This window comes from Giraffa tippelskirchi, chromosome 1 (assembly GCF_054371585.1).
Source record: "Giraffa tippelskirchi isolate mGirTip1 chromosome 1, T2T-mGirTip1v1.2.pri, whole genome shotgun sequence".
Classification (NCBI taxonomy): Eukaryota; Metazoa; Chordata; class Mammalia; order Artiodactyla; family Giraffidae; genus Giraffa; species Giraffa tippelskirchi.
This window is the reverse complement of record NC_137275.1, coordinates 100,255,605-100,264,436: the sequence shown is the minus strand read 5'-3', so window position 1 is coordinate 100,264,436 and position 8,832 is coordinate 100,255,605. Positions and strand designations below refer to the sequence as shown.

The following is an 8,832-nucleotide window of genomic DNA, read 5'->3' as shown; positions in this document are numbered from 1 at the left end:
ATTTGTCTGGTGATTAGTAATGGTGAGCACACGTTCACCAAAGAGCACATGTCTTCTTTGAAGAAATGTCTATTCAGTTGCTCATTTTTTCCCCCATGTTTTTGAAAAAGGATTTATTTGCTGATCCCCAAGAAGCAAAATTCAGAAAAACATCTCCCTCCCCCACTGCAAGAGTAGATTTATAATAAAACATTTTCAGTCCTCCTCTCCCCTCTTCCCACGGTGGGCCCTTTCATGTGCACATTATCATAGAACAGACTGACATCCAGAAACTGTGGGAAAGGCACCTACTGTCATGTTGCTCATGCCTTCTGCTACACCTACCTGGCAGGCAAGTGGAACCTTTTCTGTAGCTTCTTGCTTTCAGTAGAAATTTACTGAAAAATTTTCTTGATAGCAAAACATTTAAAGATACTCTCCCCAGGCTCATCTTTCTTTTATCTACTAGAAAAGTACTGAATTGAAAAGGTTCTTTTTCCCCCAGTTGTGATCAAAACATGGAATACTGAAGAACTTCCAGATTACTCTTAAATTCTTAGGTTACACATGTAGATATGCACAGAGGAAGTTGAACAGCAAGTTGTATTCCTTCCCAAAATGGGTAACAGAGGATTTGATTCGAATAGCTAAAAAACAACAACAACAACAAACCAAAAAAACAGCCCCCTGATAGTCATTCTATAGGGTTGGCCAAAACGTTCATTTAGGTTTTAAAAAGTGAAATGAGCGTTTTGGCCGACACTATGATGGAGCAAAGCAGGCTTTTTCGACCATAAACTGATACTACCTCTTGGTTATAAACCCTGCAGAGATCCAAAATGAATCTCAAATTTCGAAGAGAGTCAGCAGAGAGTGCAAAGATACATGAACAGAGGAGAAAGCTGCCGAAGGCACAAAGGATCCCAAGGAATTTTTAGAACCGTTTTCATTTAATAAGCCAGTAGTATAGTAACCTAAAGACCTTGGCTGTGATCACACCAGGATGTTTTTAATGGATTGCTGCGGGGAAACATGATGGACAGCTGCAGTCTTCTGGCTCACGGTGCTAAGTGGGCAGCTCCAGCACTAATTCCATGGCGAGCCTATGGCTAGGAGTGTAGTAGAGGTATTTCTTGCCAGATGGGAATGCTTTGGTGAGAAGACTCCTTTAGGGAAAAGCTTTTTGGCTTCCTCTTCAGGGATGGTTGGAAGGACCATCATGCTGTCCCTGTTCAGCATTCAACCAGGGTGACCTTCTTTTCTGCTGTCAGCTGGAAAGAGAGAATTACCCTGAGAATCTCATCAAAGTTCCTGCCAGTGGTAGCTGGGTAGAGGATGGACAGTTTCCGTTTATTATCAGGACCAAAAATAAACACCACATGAGCGGTCACAAGCATGCCCTTTTCGTCATTCTCTGCTGGGTCCAGCATGCCCAGCTGGATGTCAAGGTCCCCATTCTTATCATCAGTGATGGGAAAATGTAACTTTTCTGTGGCTCTGCACCATTGTAAGCGTTGATATCCTTGCTCCATGCGAGATAGTCTTCCACACTGTCTATGGAAAGAGCAATCATCTTAATGTTTCTCTTGGCAAATTCTGGTGCCAGCTTTGCTGCTCTGCTGAGTTCCATGGTACACACTGGGGTAAAGTCCCGAGGGTGGGAGAAGAGAATCCTCTATGAGTCTCCCAGATAGTCATGGAAACGGATGCAGCTGATAGTAGTACTTGCCTTGAAGTTGTCCCAGAGGAGGAGACCTCCAGGCGTGGCTGCAGCGGTGATGCGGTGTAGGAGGAGGTGCAGCACCGACAGCCACTAGCCTGCTGGTTCTAGTTTCTTTAGTTGCTCATTGTTAATGTGCTTATTTTTTGTTATTGAGTGATAGAATTCTCTTATATATCTTAGATATTAATCCTTTATCAGACATATGGTTTGCAAATATTTTCTCCCATTCCATAGGAAATTTTATTGATTGCTTCCTTTGTTCATTTTTCTTAGTTGCCTGTGCTTTTGTGTCATATAAAAAATTTATTGTAAAGACCAAAGGAGAAATTATTTTTATTTTTTTATTCTAAGAGTTTTACAATTTAAAGTCTTATGTTTAAGTTTTTAATTCATTTTAAGTTGATTTCTGTATATGGTGTAAGATAAGGGTCCAATTTCATTCTTTTGTATATGAATATCCAGTTCTCAACAGTATTCATTGAAGAAGCTATCTTTTCCCCACTTTATGTTCTTGGCACCTTTGTTAAAGATCATTTGATTATACATGTGTGGGTTTATTTGAGGGTTCTTCATTCTGTGCTATTGGTCTTTGTGTTTTTTATATGCCAGTATCATACTGTTTAGATTATTATAGGTTTGTAATACAAACAGAAAATTAAAAGTATGATGCCTCTAACATTTTTCTTCTTTCACAAGATTGCTTTAGCTATTTTGAATCTTTGTAGTTCCATTTGATTCTTAGGATTATTTTTCCAACATTTGTGAAAAATGCCATTGAAATTTTGCCATGGATTTTATTGAATCTGTAAATCACTTTTTCTAGTACAGATGTTTTAACAATACTGATTCCTCCGACAGACCTTTCCTGTTGGCTCAGCAGTAAATAAATTGTCTGCCAATGCAGGAGATGCAAAATAGATCCCTGAGTCTGGAAGAACATCTGGAGAAGGAAATGGCAACCCACTCCAGTATTCTTGCCTGTGAAATCCCATGGACAGAGGAGTCTAGCAGGCTACAGAGTCAAAAAGAGTCAGACAGGACTTAGAGGCTAAACAACAACAATAGCAATCTATGAACACACACTATTTTTCCATTCACATGTGTCTTCTTCAATTTCTTTCCTTAATGTCTTGTAGTTTTCAATGTACAAATCTTTCACTTCCTTGGTTAAATTCATCCTCAAGTATTTTATTCTTTTTGATGTTATTATAAAAATGATTGTTTTCTTAATTTCTTTTTTTTCCCTGACAGTTTATGCTTAATGTATAGAAATGCAACTGATACTTCAATGTTGCTTTTGTATTCCTGAAACTTTACTGAAATTAATAACATGGAAGGAAAGAAAATAATAGAATTGTATTTGGTAAAAGATGCTGATAGACTGAAAAATTTCCAGTGACACTACCAATGTCTTAGCTCTCAACTTTTCTTCCCTGAACTCTTGCTAAATCCAAATTGGTCAACCAGTGGCTATTCACTCATTCAACAAACCTTCAATTATTCATCATGGGCTTAATTACAGCCCCAGTCTTAATTATGCTGGATCCAGTCCTATTATTAAGGCAACCTCGGTTTCTCCATGCTGGCCAAAAATTTCAACAGTTTTTTTCAACAATGTTTAGAACCAAGTCATACCAAACTCTAGTGACCTTCCCCAATCTATCTTGTATATTTTTGTTTCCTGTTTCCACAGAAGCACCTTTTAATGTTTTAAACTGTTCTCATATAGCAAAGATGTAACAATAGTTACAGTTAATGGCTTTGATTGTTTTTCTACTTCAATGACTCCAATTTTAGTGTAGTTTCTAAAAATTTAGCTTATTTGGAATTAATGAAATTTTTCTTTTTATTTTCCTAACAAAATGTAATATGGTAAGACAGTATACTGAAAAGAAGTACAATAACTCCTTGGCATCCATGAGGGATTGGTTATACTCCTCCCTCAAATCTCCCCACAAGGCCCCCATACCAAACCTGAGATGCTTGGATTCCTCAGTTAGTTCCACATTCATGATTCAACCAACTGGGACAAGACCAGCTGCTGGCTGACTATGGATGTCAAATGGCTGATTTCATGGGGAAGATGGTGCAGGGTATACTGAAAATTGCTATTTTAGTCAATTTGACACTTTCAGATTATGCCACTGCTTTATTTGATTGAATAGGTCATATAGTGACACTATATTTTCTTTTACTTATTAAATATGTTTTGTTGAGAATTTCTGTGCTAGTTGTTCTGTAAAACCAAATATAATGCTATTTCTATTTCTCTAAATAATCCTCATTAGCAAATTAAGGTTTTCCTTCTTAAAAATAAAACTAATGCACTGCTTTTTGATATATTTATGATTCCTGTTCATTAATGTGTTATAACAGTCATGCACATGCACTCTTAAACATCCTTTCACTTAAGTTGGTAAATAATTATAGCAACAGGAATTTGAATTCTGTACTTATAGTGATTCCTTCTTGATTCTTACTAGTTATTATTCTTTTCTGTAGTATGAAATACATAGCAATAGTAAACTAGTTATAATATATTATTTTTAAATCTATCAGGATTCATGGATATAGAGCCATAATATATTTCTTACAAAAAAATCTGCCTCTTAGATATCCCAGGAGTTTGTTTTTTTTGGTTCAGTTAAGATAACATTGATTTTGTAGTAGAGTGTGTGTGTTGTGTGTGTGTGTGTGTGTGTGTGTGTGTGAATCTATGTTAAAATATCTTTTAAATTAAATGTCAAATTCAGCTTAGCACTGGAAGGGCAGTCTATGCTTGTTTGAGGAATGGCTGTCAGCTTGTATTTTGTCCTGTCAAATTGCAAGCTCTGCTATCATGACTATTTTAGGCCAAAGGATCACAGAACTCTATATCAATAGTGGTTCGATAAAAGTGGAAGAAAATTGAGACAATCTATTAATTTTTTTGAGACTGGATTTTGCACTTTGGATTATTTAAGGATATTTTTGCTATGTTCCCTACTGATGAATGAGTAAATCTGGAATTTATTCAGGTTAGGCATGAAAAGAGAAGTTGAAATCCATCAGGGTAGTAATTTCCATGAAAAGTCGAATATTTTAGCCTTGTGCTATAGTTGTAGAGGCTATACAACAGAACAATGCTTGTTCTGTTATTTGCAAAAGCAAATTTTTACTTGTATGTATTTTTTTGGAATTTTCTCAATGACTATTCATATATAAAAATTTTATATATATTTGTATGTATATATCAATTTCTAGCCAGAAAGGATTTGATGATTAGGATTCTTGGGCTCATTTTTCAAGTGATGAGAAAAGTCTAGGATTCACTCACCCATGTAGATCCTCCAGAATTTCCCAGGAAATCCAGTGGTGTCAGCAGCTATATCCAGCCGTGGTGTTGGTGTCAGCTGCTCCAGCTGTGTCCACGTGACATTGTAACCTGACTGTCCCTTGCGTTATAATCATGATGCAGTAGTTGAAACAGCATTGCTGTCTTTCTTTCTGTGTATCTAATTTTTTAAACTTCCTACCAGCCTTATGAGCTACTCAGTAGCTTTCCTACATTTTCTTCTTATTTGAGATAGAGTTTATTTCTCAAGCTCAAAATGACAGAACCTGCACTTAAACAGAAAATTTGCAGCTAAATTCTCAAGTGTAAGCTAAATTAAAATTGCTATATTTTCCTTCTGAAATAATTATGGTCATTATAAAATGACCATAATTTTAGTCAGCTTCACTTTGTTTTACCCTAAAGTCTATTTTGTTAGATAGTAATATAGCTACATGCACTTTTGATTTTTGTTTAATTTAGAATTTACATGCTATACCTTTCTTGATTCTTAACCTTCTTCTTGCCTGTGTCCTTCCATTTTAGATATGTCTCTTGTAAACCACATAGAATTGTCAGTTAATTATGTATGTTCCAACAGGGGAAACAGTGGCAGACTTTATTTTTGGGGGGCTCCAAAATCACTGCAGATGGAGACTGCAGCCATGAAATTAAAAGATGCTTACTCCTTGGAAGAAAAGTTATGACCAACCTAGACAGCATACAGCATACAGCCACTATTCCTGATGTGGGGAGGTGCCTGGTGTTTTCCCATGTGTTAGGAAAATTGATCAAGCATATGCAGAGGAATTATGTGCATCTTTTCTTTCTTTCCAAGAATAGTGAATTGTAGATTTCATGGAGTTAAAAATAAGGAGCATCTTCACTTTTTAAAATAAAAGTGTATTTAAGACACAAGTTCCTTAATGCTATTATTTATGTTTATTATGAAGCATGAAGAATATTTTAGATATGTCAATTAATTGTGATGGCTCATTAAACTTGATTGCTTAAATAAATACAAAATACATTACTTTTTCATTTTTTGAATAATTAATTTTATACTTATGTTGAATATCTTTCAAATATAGCTACTTCGTTGCATAAAATGTGTTTTTCTTATCAAAAATATACGTTTAAATCACCCAATAATAATAGCAAAAAGAAAAACAAATTAAAAATGGAAACAGTTTAAGAGATCTCTGTGATAACATTAAACATAAAATGGGGTCCCAGAGAAGAGAGATAGAAGGAATCAAAAATGTGTTTGAGAGAATTACGGCTAAAAACTACATGAACCTGAAGAAAGACAGATATCAAGTTTCAGAAAACATAGAGGGTTCCAAACAAGATCAACCCTTAAAAACCACATCAAGAAATATAAGTAAAACTGCAAAAGTTAAAGATAAAAAGAGATTTCTAAACAGAACAAGAGAGAGAGAGAAAAAAAAAGTCATATACAAGGGGAATTTCTGTTCCACTATTAGCTGATTTAAGAAAGTTTTACAGACCAGAAGAGAGATATCATGATATACTCAAAGTGCTGAAGGGTAAATCTATAATCTAGGGTACTCTGCCTAACAAAATTATTATTTAAAAATAAAGGAGAAACAAATAACTTTACCATATATGAGCCCCTTGGTAATAAAAAATCAAAACCCTATACTAAATAATGGACAGATGATCTGTTCTTTAATATAACTGTGGTTTTAAAGTCTCCTACTATTATTGTATTATTGCCATTTCTCCCTTTATTTTTGTTAGTATTAGTTTTTTATGTTTTGGTGTGCCTAATATTTGGTGCATATATCTGAACAGATTTTATCTCCTTCCCTTGTATTGATTGTCTCTTGTATCCATTATCATTATATAATGACTTGCATTGTCTTTTGTTATAGAATTTGTTTAAAAGAAATATGTTGTTATCCCCTCTTTCTTTATCATTTATATTTGCATGAAATATCTTTTTCCATTCCCTCACTTTTAGTCAGTGTAATGTCTTTGGATCTGAAGTGATCACTTTGAAGTAGGTAAGTAGAAAGAATTGGATTTTTTTAAATCCAATCACCCACTCTGTGTCTTTTGATTGGATCATTCATTGACATTTAAAGTAATTATTGATAGACATGTTCTTATTGACATTTTATTACTTGTTTTCTAATTATTTTTTGAGTTTTTCTCTGCTTATTTCTCCTTCTTTTTGCTTCTTCCCTTGTGGTTTGATTTTCCTTAGCAGTATGCTTGTGTTCCTTTAGGTTTATTTTTGTGTGTGTGGACAAAAAAAAAAATTATATTAATGGACAGATCATCTAGAAAGAAATTTAAAAGGTTTTCTTTTAAATTTTCTTAAACAATGGTATTAAATGAAACAATAGGCCAGTTGAACTCAATAGGTACCTATAGGACATTACATCCAAAACCAGAAGAACACATATTCTTTTCAAGTGCCCATAAAATGCTCTTCAAGATAGATTACATGCTAGGCCACAGAACAAGTCTCAATAAATTTAAGAGGATAGCAACTATATCAAGGACTTTTACTGACCAAAATGGTATGAAACTAGAAATCAAATGACATAAATAAAAATGGGAAAAGAACAGATATGTGAATACTGAAAGGTTGTTGCTGAGCCATGAAAGATGCCGGGATTCTTGGCCTCTGGAGGAGAGGAATTCCATTTGGGGCCAGTGATGAGGCTTGATCACTCAGAGCTTTTGTGTAATAAAGTTTTATTAAAGTATAAAAGAGATAGAGAGCACTTCTGACATAGACATCAGAAGGGGGCAGAAAGAGTGCTCCCCTGCTAGTCTTTAGCAGGAAGTTATATACCTACCAGCAGACTACTAATTAGAAAAAGGAAATGTCCCAAAACTCAGAAAGTGGCACCAGGCCCCTCACCCACAACATGCATTCTGAGATAACATTGGCACAAAGTGAGCCATCCTGGGCCATAAAATAATTGATACGAATCTTGAAGAAAGGCAGGTTTCCAAGCAAAAACATAGTCTTATTAACATAGCTTAAGAGAATATTTGCCTAAGTAAAACATACTGGTTTGTTGAGTAAAATACACTGGTTTGTCCAGTTGGTTCTGAGTCTTAGGTTCACTCTGAGTCTCAAGTGGAACAGACTTGAAGAAAGACAGAGTCTAAGGTAAATACAAATTCATTAACGTAGCTTAAGAAAAACATTTCCATAAGTAAAGCTCAAGGGTTGAGAAAAGTTAAGTTCAGGTGGAACCAGATGTTCTCATGGAACATAGAATTTTAAAAGAAATCTCCTTTTAATTTTGTATAGAGAAGGGAAAAAATATGACACCTATAGTGTGTTTCCTCCTGCTGCTGAAGAGAGAGATAAAAACCATCTGACACTTGCAGCCTATTTCCTCCGTTTGGTGGCCCTTAGCCTTCCTGCCTGTTACACTCTCAATACCAAACAACAAGCTACTACAAAAATGATGGGTCAATGATGATATCAAAGAATCATTCATAAAATACCTCAAGACAAAAGAAAATAGAAATACAGCTTTCCAAAATCTATGGGATGTAGCAAAAGCAATTTTAAGAGAGAAGTTCATAGTAATACAGGCATCCCTCAAGAACAAGTAAAATTTCCAGTTAACAACCTAGCCTACCACCTAAAAGATCAGGAAAAGAAGAACAAAGTCCAAAATAAGCAGAATTAAAGAATTAATAAAGGGACAGAAAATAAATAGAAAATAAAAAATAATATGAAAGATAAATGAATAAAAATAAAATTGATAAATCATTAGCCAGGTTCATTAAGAAGGAAACAAAGCACCCAAATAAAAATTAT

General features: G+C 34.8%; 1 pseudogene; it reads right to left on the bottom strand.

Annotated features, from left to right (window-relative positions):
- Positions 1-1,045: 1,045 nt before the first annotated feature.
- On the bottom strand, positions 1,046-5,022 carry LOC145515713 (peroxiredoxin-6 pseudogene; annotated as a pseudogene).
- Positions 5,023-8,832: the final 3,810 nt, after the last annotated feature.